The following is a 14054-nucleotide window of genomic DNA, read 5'->3' as shown; positions in this document are numbered from 1 at the left end:
ATTGCACTGTGGACTTGCGACTAGGTTCAGACCATCATGTTGTTCTGTTCAATGTAAATCAACAGAAATGCAAACCGTCCAAGATCCAGGTTTCTTCGCGACTTTTAAATTCAGTTAATAGAGAGATTTTCCAAGCAGATCTTGAGAAAGAGTTCGTATTACCGACTCATTACCGTCACGTCGATGATCTGGTTTCTCACTATGAGACTGCTGTCACATTGACATTGGACAAGCATGCTCCAGTCAAAACTTCCTCACGCAGCTGTCGACGTAGACAACCATGGTACAATGATGAGATACATCAGGCTCGTCGTTTGCGTCGAAAACTAGAGCGTCGATGGCGAAAGTCACAGCTTGAAATAGATCGCCAAGCTTATGTTGAGCAGCGGAATGCCACAAACTTGCTGATTGAACATTCCAAGCAGGTGTACTATAAGCATGAATTTCAGAACGCGGACTGTAAAGCTATTTTCAAGAAGGTTGATGGCTTACTAAATAAAACTACAAAACAGCTTCCAGTCCATGATTCGGCAAAGGATCTCAGCAATGACTTTGCAACTTACTTCAATGATAAGATCAAAGCTATTTATCTCTCGCTTGAAGATGGGCTGACAGATCCTAACTCTGAAGGGTCTGTACCTAGCTCTCCTTCTCTTTCTAAGTTTGATCTGTTAAGTGAGACGGACGTTCGCCAGATGATAAGTAAAGCTGCTAAGAAGTCATGTTCGCTGGATCCTGTGCCTACATGGTTCCTTCATGAAAATATTGACTCTTTTGTACCAATCATAACTCAAATCATTAATGGTTCTCTATCGACAGGTATTTTTCCAAGTAGTTTAAAACATTCTATTGTTACCCCACTCATCAAAAAACCATCTCTTGACCAAAATGATTTCAAAAACTATAGACCAGTATCAAACCTCTCCTTTGTATCCAAACTGATCGAAAAACAAGCTTGTACCAATATAACCAACTATATTGAGAACTATCATCTGGGTGAAGAATTTCAATCAGCGTACAGGAAGGCACATAGCACTGAGACGGCACTCATGAGAGTTAAGGATGACATCATGAAAAATCTTGCTCAACGCCAATGTGTCTTTCTAGTGTTACTAGACTTAAGCAGTGCCTTCGACACTGTCAGCCATGAAATCCTCATTAACAGTGTGATGTGCCCTGAGTAATTTGATTTAATTTAATTATTTAACTTTGTTTACAAGCTGAAAGTATTTCATGAGATGGGAAACCCCTTGTATTTTGGAGTTCCCCAAATTATTGTAAACAAAGTCAGAGCTATGTTTGGAACTTGGAAAGCCCCAGTTCATTATCGCACCATCAGGAAAACCCCCCAGCAAGTGATGTAATGTGAATGTGTATAATTAATCTTGGGAAATCCCAAGATTGCAGCAATGTTGTGAAAATGTGATTGAAGTAATGGTTTATTAATAGATGATGGTTTTTTTTGCATGAGTACTGATATAAAAAGCTGGAGGTTTTTGTTGGGACTTTACAGAATGCCATGGGAGATTGAAAACTCCACATGTGTGTGATGGTCTTCGTGCTTCAAAAAGAAGTACATTTTAACCAGTTTATATAGCCAATAATTGAGCTAATTTTAATACAGCAACGAAGAAGACAGCGAGCACACAAAAGTGCTCTTCCTCATCAAAGGATTAAAAGTTCTTCTGTCAAATTGCTGGAGTTTGCTGGGTTTGTGAAGGCCACGCATCTGTCAAAAAACAGTGGAGCTGTGTTAAAGAAACCTGTTCCCAAGAGAAAGAGTGATTGGTGAAAGAAACAACACAAGGAGTAAAGAGATTTGGAGAAAGCAGCGCAAGGAGATATATATGTGGAGAAAGCAGCTCAAGGAGATATATTTGTGGAGATAGCAGCGCAAAGGAGATTGGAGAAAGCATCATCATTTTCGTATGAGGACTTTATACGCAAGGATTTATAAGTGCAAGTGTACAATGGACATCGCTGATTTTCGCAGGACAAGTGAATAAGGATATTACATCAGTCGTCCAGAACTTTGCAAGAACTCTAGAATCACCAACAAGAAGACCGCTGGTTAAGTACCTATAGTACTAAAACTGATTGAGTGATTTTATTGTAATTGTTGTTATAATGTACCAAGCATACTTTGTTTTCAATTAAAGACTTAGATTATGTTAGCTTAATCAAACAGTGTATTTGTGTTGTGCATTCGTGTGAGTTCGGGTAAAAGGTGATTTTGGCCTTGAGTCGAAGTACGACTCGTAACAAAAATTGGGGGCTCGTTGTCCGGGAAATACACTGTAAAAAAAGTTGACATTAAATTACTGAGTCTTAAAAGTGAAAGTACAGTATGGCAGAGTTCAAAGCAGAAGAGTTTCTTGAAACTATAGATTGGGAGAAGTTTGATAAGTTGAAGAAACCTGATTTATTAGCATTTGCAAAATACTATGAATTGGATGTAAAGCAAGCCAACAGAAAACAAATAATCAAAAATGCCTTAATTGACGTTTTGGTTGATGAAGAGTATTTTGAGGAATCCATTTGGACAAGAGAAAAGAGGTCAAAACTGAAATCGGGGATGCAGTAAAGTTGAAAGAACTAGAAGTTCAGGTGGAAATGGAAAAAATGAAAATGCAATTGCAGTTGGACATGCAAAAGCTAGATATGCAAAATAAAGAAAAACAAGAAAGATTAGATATGGAGAAACAGAAACTAGAAATGGAAGAAAAAGCACGCCAAGAAAAGATGGCGCTTGAGCACCACAAATTAGAAACAGAAGAAAAGGAAAAGGTAGCAAAATTGGAACTTGAAAAACAAAAGTTAGAAATGGAAGAAAAGGAAAAACTAGCTCAAGCACATTTGAAAGAAAAAGAAATTGAGTTTGAACAAGAGAAGTTGGCTAAGCTAGGTGACAAATACTCATCAAGTTTCTCCTCAAAGTCAAAGTCAGGTTTTGATGTTACAAAGTACGTAAAGCTTGTGCCTAAATTCAAAGAAAAAGAAGTTGACGAGTACTTTCAACATTTTGAAAAGGTAGCTACAAATTTGAAATGGCCTCCAGAGCATTGGACCCTACTGTTACAAAGTAGTTTTGTGGGGAAGGCCAGGAAACTTACTCAGCTCTACCAATAGAGAAGTGTAATGATTATGAAGAAGTTAAACAGGCAGTCCTTAAGGCCTATGAACTGGTGCCTGAAGCATACAGACAAAAGTTCAGAGATTCAAGAAAGCAAGCAGATCAAACCCATGTAGAATTTGCTAGAGTAAAAGAACAAATGTTTGACAGGTGGCTTGGGTCAAAAGAAGTCAAAGATGATTTCGGCCAACTTAAGCAATTAGTTCTTATAGAAGAGTTCAAGAAATGTGTCCACGTTGACATTAAAACCCATTTGGATGAAAGCGCTAGCAAAATTAAGACGCTAAACGAAGCGGCGACAATGGCGGACGACTATGGCTTAACTCACAAATTGAATGCGAGTAGATTTGGTCATAACAGAAGTTATTCAAACAGGTTCAGCCATAATCAACCTAGAGCAAATCAGGGTGGTACACAAGAAGTGAAACCTCAGTCTAATTCACAGCATAGTGTAGTGCTGGGGGTAGAGGGACGCCAGGGAGTTCAGGTAACAGAGCAAAATTTGGGACTGAATTTAAATCCAAATTAACTTGTACTCATTGTAAGAGACCAGGGCATACGATGACCCAGTGTTATTTCTTAAAAGGCAGACAAGACGCACAAAAACAGCAGCAAACCAAGCCAGTTAAGCGAGTGCCATGGTGCCGTGTTTAATTACCGCTCTACCATTGCTTAAGCACATGATCAGAAGAATCGGGAATCACCGTCAAAAAACTTGGCGCTTGGTGGCAAGTAATTTTCGCAGTCTCCTACGTCGAAGTTCACTTGTAGCAGAGAAGAGTGAACCATGTGTACTATTTATGATGTCTTTAAAGGTCACGACGTTCGCATCAACTTCCGGTTACAAATTCAACTGATTGCATGCGAGCTGATATGCGAGCCACTGTGATGCGAGCTGATCTTTTGATTATAATTCATTAAAAAGTAAACAAAGGCACGCCAGAATGGTGCAGAAATGTTCTGCTCCATTAGAGACTAAACGACAAGGAACATCAAGTCCACAAATTAAGTTTTCAGCGGTAAGTTTAAGCTTTAAGGGCCAGTCCGCGGCACGGTCACAGCGGCAGTCAACTCTGAACCGAGTCTGTATGCTCTGTACTATGCCGAACTGCCGACTATTTACTGCATGCACTGCACAGTGCCTTACTCGAGAACTCCAGCTTTGAATCTGCACATGACACAATCATGACAATAAAGTCTTATTCAGATTTCATTTGACAGCTTAACCATCGCGTATACGCGCGCGACGTCAAGCGTGTGCATTGGACCTTGTGCAAATAATACGCGCTGGACGGCTAGCATGTACGCTTAATCTGAATAAGACTTTAGTTATGCATGCGATGCTATAGATAGTCTGTATATCTACCTTGGGTCACCGGCAAAAGGTTTGAAGTCATGGAAGTTCAGCGTGAGCGTGCTGCGTTGGCTTAGTACAACAAGTCATACCTAGAATATTCTCAATTTGAATTTGATCCTTTCTAGGTATGACTGATTGTACGCGTAAAATTTGCGTCAATTCCCAATGCCATGATATATGCGCCACGTTTTGTAGGCTCTGATTGCCGATTCATCGTGGATTACATCTATAGACAAGTACAACTGGTAACCAGCCAAAAGCCAGTAGGGCCTACTGTGCAGTGCCGGTTTGCTATTCAATTGCGTGGTGCATTGGGTGACATGTATTTTCTACATCATTTGCCTATAATGATCCACCCAAAAATAAAAATCATCATATATATCCCTGTACTAGCGTTGGCTTAGCGTGGTTTCTTGCATGTATATTTCTGCGGCACATTGATTGCGCGCGTAAAAGTATAATGTACACGCACTGCAAGTAACGCTGTAAATGAAGAACACACTGAACTTCAAAGCTAGTGCCGGTGACTCGAGGTAGATATATAGAGTATGTTGCTATCGTTTTTCAGTCAGACATCATTGACATTTTTATTCTGTTAATGTTGAAATTTGGATTAAAGTTATTTCAATCCGTCAACTGTATTTTTTTAAATTTGCCTAATCATGTATTTTGAACAAGCAACATTTTTTATGCGATCGCCCATCGGCTGTGTTTACTTCTGAACTTCCATTGCTATTCGGTGTCATGCTTCAGCAAATCAGACTAGATTTTAAATGCAAAGGTCTCTAACCTCAAATGTGAAGCTATCGGTGAGCAAATTTGTGGCTAGGCTTATCGAGCAAGGCTCGCATGATATGTCGGCATACGGTAGGCCTACTTATTTTTATTCTCACAAAAGATGTGTTATGAAGTCAGTGCATTGATCGATTATCATAAATAATGATTTACACCGATTGCTTTGCTCAGTGGCATAGTTTCATAGGGGCATGGGGGCAATCGATCTGACCCAATCGATCTGAAAATTAAAAAAATTGCCGGAAAATGGCTTGTGCCCCCCAATCAGACTCAGTTCCCCCAATCATGGTCGGTGCCCCCCCCCCCAATGTGATGACCCACGCTACACCACTGGCTTGGCTTAGATTTAGAAGTACAACAATGTATTATTATTTTCCTCAAGAACGGGCTGTTGTTGACTTGGTAAACTTGTTTGGAACAAAATCACTTGCAATTTTGATTTTAATTAGGCCTACTCATTCCCATATTTTCTCGGTCATCTTTTGAACATTGCATTTAGCATGTACTTGCAGTCTAGCTCTATGCCGGGGCTCTATGACTACAGTGATTGTCAACATAGAAGTACAAACCAAATTTGTGGCACCTGGGGTCGATGCTTTGCGTCACACGCACTGCGTGTTTAAAAAAATGTGACGTGCGGTGCGCTCGGCAAGTACAAATCGTGCAACAGTTGGCGCGCCAAAGAAGCAGTTAGGCGCATTGCATTGAAGAATATATTCTCATACCTGCAGTTGCCGAGGTATATTTACTTTGTACTTCTAAGTGGACATGTGGGCGTGGACATCCGGGTGCTTAGCAACAAATTAAGCCAAATTCTCTAGTAACAAGTGAGTCAAAATAAAAATATTCCATGCACGCATTCAGCGTATGTATGACACACATGATGTGCAGTAGTCGACACAATGTGCAGTAGTTTTTATAATTGATTTGTGCATATCAGTACCGATTTACTGAACTTGAGGTGAACTACATATTAGAGTCTCATATCTAGGCCTTCTGGTGTATCATAGACCCACTATACATATGATTTGATTGTTTATGATTCAAAGCTTATGTTATTTTGAGCTATTTTGAGCCATATTGTATATTGTTTATGCATTTTCATGGGTAGGATTAGGCAAATGTTCACTGAATGGGCATGAAAACTGCCACTGCAGCCCTGATACATGTATATGGTCATGTTTTTTATGTTGGGCACCAGTTGCGTTGCATGTGTATTTTTCAAACAAATCACATGCTTTTACAGGTTTGTCACTATAACTTCAAAAGTTTACATTAGAACCCAATAAAAGTATATATTCTGAGAGCATATATATTCAGACGATTTCAGAAATAATACAATGGGAGTCATTATACAGGGTGACCCATATAATATACAGGGTGTAACAAGCAAAATAAGGATGACAATATTAATTCAGTTAGGGGTGTCACCCCTCGACGAACATTGATAATGTAAAGTTTTGACACATGTTTAATATAGTTAACTTAATTGCCCACCCAGCTATATGGAACATTTAGCGGTCAAGTACTTCAATTATGTAAATACAGGGTGGTCAAAAATATATCAATATTTATATAAATTTCTTCAAAACACCCTTATCTGGCACTGGAGATGCACATTTTCATGATTGAGGAATGTAACTAGATGTAAAATAAGCTCAACAATCCAGTTTTGAAAGTTAAAAGAGAATTCGACAAATCGTTTTCGTAAAAATGGACTTTTTGGATCAAAAGTGAGCATGAGGGCGCTCTTTCAGATTTGTCGCAAACTTTCTTTTTTTTTACTAGTTTTTAGTTTACTGAAGTAAAGAGGATCACAACCAATGTCTGCTTAAGAAATTTGAGTCTTTTATCATATTTCGTTTGTCCATAGCACCGTTTTGAATGTTGCCTACATTAAATCCCTATTCAAATACATAGAGGGCAACAAACTTTATTGATGTAGCAACAAGTAATTAGTAATTTTTAATTGTCTAATTAACACATACTGAGGCAATGAATGCTAAACATGATATCACTTAGCTGAGATCAAGTACAGATAAGTAGAAATCCATGAATAATGTTTGCTGAGGATCATGTGGCGGAGGATCACCATTGTACAGCATTGTGATCCTCCACCACATGATCCTCCACCACATGAGCCACCCCTGACTAATTAGACTTAACGAGTTACAGTAATTAGTACAAATGAAAATCATAAATTTTTGTTTCAGAAATTGAAAGACCAATTATTAAAGAAAAAATAGTACTAAACAAGCTCAAAATAAATATCAAATAAACAAGCTACATGCATGTAAACACGTCTTGATGAGTAAGAATGCAACAGAGCCACCCTTTTTAGGTGCCCAGTATAAAAAACATGACCATATATTGGTCGGGGGTACTCAGTACAAATGATTGACCATACAGGGACATGCTGCAAACATTGGTAGCATTTTCGGCCTTTTGGTATATCATCGGAAACCCTTTTTCTACGTCATGGATGGGTTCTTTTTTCAAAATTCTCTCAATTTCTTTTTTTATAAAAAAAATAGCCCAATTTTGTCAATATTTTTGAAATTTCGCCAAAAATTGAGGAAAAATTTGGCCGAAAATATTTTAAAATATTTAACTGCAAGGCCCATTCATCCATTATTTATTTGTATTATACACACCACCATGTTTAACAAGCGAGCTTGAATGCCAGTTGATGCTTGGAAAGCCATTTTAACACTTGAAAATGTGTTGCAAGTATGAAATAGGCATGGTGAAATATGTACAAATTATTATCTATTTTTAAATAGGCACTTCATGTACTACTGAAATTTTTTTTCTTGGAATCGTATTCTACTATATCATTACCAGTTGAGTTTTGTACCATCTGCTGTGTATTTTAGGTTAAACCTAAAACTGATTTTCAGGTTTTTAAACTCATCACAGATGATCATGCATTTATAATTATATGTCAACAAAGACAACAATGCAGTGTACTTCCATCATGTATTTAATATTTAATCTCCTAATTTCATGAATACAGGTAACTTAGTATCATCAACGCCAGGGGCAGAATCTTCAAAGTACAATCTTGATCAAGCAACATGATGACAGTTGTATATTGCATCTCAGCTGCACTTTTGAGAATGAACATCTGCAGGGACTTCTCAGAGATTCTGGCTATAAAACTATGAATGATGACTTCTGTTCAAAACCACAGAAGCAGAGGAAGAATACAATGTAACAGGTAATTTATTTATTTATGATTTTTTTTGAAGGGGAGCATGCAGGCATAACAGTTGTGTTCACATTGTTCGACGTACACCCAGCAGAACTGGTGTAAGTTTGACCTTTTGTTGATCAGAACTAAGACATTACATATTATCTGTAATTAGAAAGGGCGGCAAAAAGGTCACAGAAACACGGAAGTGGTAGCTGATGTTTACGCCGACCAGACGGAATGCTTGGTGGAACTGGTCGGCATAGTGCTCTGTGTAGGCTAGGTGTGAATATCACGGTAGGAGTAGGGAAAATATTGTGGAATTTTCATCAATGTTAGCGTAAGTTTACACGGGTGTAACTCAAAATGTGAACACAACTGTATTTGACTGTTTTAGAAAAGGCCTCAATGGGGACTTATTTGCTATGTTACCCCCCCAAGCGGTACCTCCAACTCCTTAGCATCACCCACTCTATTTAACTGTTTTTGAACCACCTTGTTTGTTACAAGTACTGGCAACATGTTGCAAAAAGATGCCCATGAATAGTCATTGAAAAAATTGAACAACTTTTTTAAGGGGTGTGAGTCCAGACCCTATTTTGTGGGCTCCAAACCATGCAATACATTCATATGTATGTCACTGCCCTTTTTGTTGTTCCTTATAGGTGTAGCTGAGATAGGTCAGTATTTGAAGTTATGGGAAGCTAGTTGTGAATCAGAAAATGCACTACTTGCATGGTCAGGGTTCGCAGGTTTATGCCGCAGTGAGTCGGTGTGAGTCCAGACCCAGCTCTTTTGTGGGCTCCAAACCATGCAATACATTCATGTATGTCACTGCCATTTTTGTTTTTGTTTTTTCCATATAGGTGTAGCTGAGATAGGTCAGTAAGTTATGGGAAGCTAGTTGTGAATCAGAAAATGCACTACTTGATGGTCAGGGTTCACAGGTTTTTGCCGAAGGTGGAAAAAGCCGCGGTTTTAACCACGGTTTTAACCGCTTGGCAAAAACGGTTTTTGCCGGCAAAAATGGCAAAAACTAAAAACGTGCTTTAAAGATCAGATTTTTGATCTCAAAATGAATTATTAAATTAAAAAATTATTTTTCGAGTGTAACAAGACCAGATTTTGTAATTAAAAATAACATGTTAAGAAATTAAAGGCATGCATTTTCATTGCTCACTTAGTGCATCTGGCATATCAAATTCAAAACTTTTTCATTTTAAGGACTTGATGAGACAAAAAATTTGTTGAATGATTCATTAAAAGTTGTATGTTTACTGTTTATGACCTTTCTGTGTACTTGTTAATATTTGAGTGATTATACATAAGTTTTTGCCATTTTGCGGTTTAAACCAGGCATGCCAGTTATTGCCACTTTGTCGGCAAAAACCGAACCCTGTTGATAGTCAACTTGTTTGTGCATGGTATGTTTTAACTGAAAATTTGAAAAAAAATTCAATACATTCTGCACATTGATTATAATTTTCTCTCTTGATCTCTTTCTCTCTCACTGTTTTTCAGAGCTCATAGATCTACCCGGATATCCATGTTCTGATTGAACACCTGAATGGTCAGCTCAAGAGAAGTTCCCCTGCTATGATGGTACTGGAGAAGTCCTGTGATACATTGTTGTTTGCTGCATTTTTTTGAACATCAGCCAGGATGACTTAAAATGCAGAGCCTATTGATCATGTTGACCATCAATGATTTGGAAGGAAGCTTCAGATGCTGATGAAGTAGACCTGTCCAGTCCTGATGTCACGGACCCTCCCTAGCACTAACCAATTGCCCTACCCCGCTCCAGGAACTGAGCCAGTGTTATTAGGAAAAACAGTGGAAACTTGTTAACACAAAATCTGTCAACCTAAAATTTGTGATTGAACACAAGTAACACTTTCGAATTTCATAGACTTTTGATGTTTTTGTATGATCTAGCTGTTGTGGGATGTATGCATGTGAAATGGATCCTGTTGGAATTACTCCCAATTCCAGAAAAACACATCACTAATCCTAATCCAGTGGCATAGCCAGAATTTTAGTGGGGGCAAAGCCCAATTTTTGACCACATTTGTCAATTTCATGTCCCATTTAGTCATTTTATTGACACTTTACTCTTTTCCATCCACAAGATATTCCTGAAAAATGTCTGTGGATTTGGCTCACCTCACAGAAATTCTAATATTTATTTCATTATTTTATTTTTATTGCCCCCCCCCCACACACACATATTTGGGGCTTATGATATCATCCAGATGGTTGCCTGTCTGCTTGCCTGGTTGTTTGTTTGTTTGGCTGGCTGTCTGGACAGAAGCAAATTCATAAATCCACTGTGCAGCTTCAGCGCAATAACCGATCAACTTCAAACTCTAGTCCAGGTTTCCAGGCACCATTTCGTGCTCAAATTTTTGGACAAAGGTGCCAGTGGGGTTAAAATTAACCATAAGAGTCTCGTCTTTCTGATTAACCCGGCAGGCATTTCTAAAAAGTGACGTGAGCTGAATTATTTGGTTTGAAAGTGTAGTTTTTGTGATTTTTTTCCCTTTTTTACCAAAAATGCCAATTACTAAAACAGAACTTTGAAAGTAAATGTGGCAGGGTAGCGTTAATCCCCAATCGGGGGTGAATGACCCCTAAATTTAAAAATATCAATTTTTCACCCTCTATATTGGGAATATGTGCAAGCTCGGGGGTGAACTCTGACCCTCTACTTTTGGACCTTACTCCTACCCCTGACTACACTGCAAAATATTTTTCACCCCCAAGATTTAACTTTCTCCCCATGTATTTGGATTTTCTGCAAGCTCGGGAGTGAAAAACACGGGAAAACAACCCCCGACTTTCGGGCCTTAACGCTACCCCTGAAATATGGTATGAACTTCATATTTGCTGTGGGGAATACATGTCACATGTGTATTCAATATTTGTTAACAAACAATTTTGTCTTTATATCTTCATGCAATATTTTGGGTGAAATGCATTATTTTCATGATTTTGTTCAATTTTGACCAAAAAAGTTAATTTTACATGGTAAAAAATTAAATTTTTAAAAAGAATTTAAAATATTTGAAATAAAAAGTATACCAATGCAGTGATATGAATGTGCACATCAAAAAAGTCAATCATGAGAGCTTCCTGAAACCAGACGTTTTTACCAAGGTGACCTCTTGAAAATCGAAGATCAACATAAAATGATCGTTTTTTGCAGTTTTGCCACCAAAATCGACTGAAAATGGTGGGAAATGTGGTTGCTATCGTAACTGACCAACCTGTGACTCCTGCAACTATCCTAAAATTGTGGTACTAGTTCATATAAATAATATTAGTTGCAATAAAAACTTGTGTATAGCAAGTAAACAATAAAATGTTTGGAAAATAATGACCATTTTTAGCTCAAAATTGCATTTTTAAAGCCAAAAACAAGCATTTTATGATTACCTTTGATTTTCAAGAGGTCAGATAGGTCAAAAACCTTTCTTTTTAGGAAGTTGCCATGATTCACTTCTTTGATGCACACATTCATATCAATACATTGGTATACTTTTTATTTCCAATATCTTAAATTTTAGTTTTTTTTCCATGAAAAATTCACCTGTTTTGGTCAAAATTAAACAAAATCACTGAACTAATGCATTTTCCCTCAATGTGTAATCGTGATAGTTCCACTAATGTAGCAAAAGAAAATCCCAAACCCAATATAGCACCTTGTACTATTTTGTTGGAGCTGATTATACAGTATATTGTGCTATCTACTGAAGGGCATGAAAACTGTTGATCATGCAGTGTAAAGTGCTACATTTTGTATCAATCGAACCGAACTGTCTGATATTTTCTCTCCTTTATTAGAGTGCCAGTTTGTCTGAGCTTCACTCTTTACAAACTTTATTTATCAAATAATATAAGAAATAAGTTGCTGAACAAGAATCTGGTTTTTGGTGTGAATTTATTTTGCCTCATACATGTAGATAAAGGCGGCAAAAAAACTTGTTCTACGGGTGGGCGTACCTTTTAAAGTTGGGCCTAAAATCAACAAAATCTGTAATATTTTGCAATTTACGGAAATACAAACAAACAATTTTTCCTGATATATTCGGCATTCATTTCATCATTTGTACAGGAAAAATTTGTTTCCCAAATTTTGGAAAATCAGGGTTGGTCGGGCGGTAGAACAGGTTTCTTTTTTAAATCACCTTAGGGTATAGCACTGTTTCCCTCCTTTTGCCAGCCATCACTAACCATGGCCAGAGAATTATCGGTCTTTGTTGCACAGCAGATATTTACCAAATTTCCTAAACCTCTGGCCTATGACAAAAAATTTTGACATAAAAAGTGGAAATTTCACACAGTATGTAATTTTGTGTGCTTTGCCAATTATCAACTACTGGTTCTTTTAATTTGTGAGTATTCTCGCAGTCCTAAACATGAAAGAATATAATTCTCAATTGAGCATTATTATTTTTGTGGTATCTGAGTTAAGCAGGAATTGTATTAATATTCTGTGAAAATATCCACTTTTACAGTATTCATGTGTCCTCGGGGAGGGTAAAATTGAGCAAGAATTAATTTCTCAGATTCTGGCACACAAAAAATATATGGGAGGCTATATTACAGGCTGCATCAAAGTGATTGATACACATTAGTTGTCAAAAAATTATATATTAATCCCCAAATTTAATATGTGATTTTGTGTTGCAGTCTTGTACATAATATTATATACTTGTACTGGAAACTGTTAGGTAACAATCATTTTGATACAGCCTTATAAGAAAAACCACTAAATACATCAAACAAAAGCACAGTTTCAAAACATAAGCAAATTTGGGGAGTCATTTTATTTATTGCATACACAACATTTTTACTTTTGCATACACACAATTAACATCTTCAAAATAATTTTAATATCCCAGGCTTTGACCTATCTACATGAAGGTTATTAATACTTACTATTGGTTATGTGCCAGCGAGATACAATTATTCTAATTTCAGTAGTCTTGGTGTTTAGTTCATGTGGTATTAGGTCAAATATCAAATACCTCATTGCATAGTGGTCAAATTTTCAAAATGCACCGATTCAATCGTGTTTTGTCTCAACTTACTCCTCTCTACAACCGAAATTGGAAAATAATTTGTTTGAGAAATATTTATAATCTCAGAATCGGATGAAATCATGGGTCAAAGGTTATGCATATACAGTACATATTTCTATATTGGACTTTGGCTACATTAACTCTCAAGGCCAAGGGGGACAGAACAATACAAATTACACCAAAATTGTTACTTAAGTACATGTTTGACTTTAGATTTCTTATGTTAAGGGGAGTAAAATGACACCAGTTTCGATGAAATCTGACCATTTTAAAAATTTGACCTCTGTGCCAGTCAGTGATGTCAAAAATCCTGAAATGGCAAAAAATATCCTGAAAATGTGCATTGCCTATACATTTGTACAGGATCACCCAAGTAAAATTTCCTGTAATCAGGAAATTTCCTGAAGACTAGCAACACTGAAAAAAGTTTTGACATTTGACCTATTTAACTCCTGAACTAAGCACTGTAGAAAAATATGACAATACAATTTT

At 37.2% G+C, this 14054-nt stretch overlaps 1 long non-coding RNA gene across 1 annotated transcript; it reads left to right on the top strand.

Moving 5' to 3' along the window:
• The first annotated feature begins 3992 nt into the window (after positions 1 to 3992).
• Positions 3993 to 10368, top strand: LOC140162331 (uncharacterized). Its single transcript, XR_011860238.1, has 3 exons — positions 3993 to 4152; positions 8302 to 8505; positions 10000 to 10368. It is a non-coding gene; the product is annotated as an uncharacterized lncRNA (long non-coding RNA).
• Positions 10369 to 14054: the final 3686 nt, after the last annotated feature.

This window comes from Amphiura filiformis, chromosome 10, assembly GCF_039555335.1.
Source record: "Amphiura filiformis chromosome 10, Afil_fr2py, whole genome shotgun sequence".
Lineage (NCBI taxonomy): Eukaryota > Metazoa > Echinodermata > Ophiuroidea > Amphilepidida > Amphiuridae > Amphiura > Amphiura filiformis.
The sequence above is the reverse complement of the archived record's forward strand: the minus strand, read 5'-3'. Positions and strand labels throughout refer to the sequence as shown.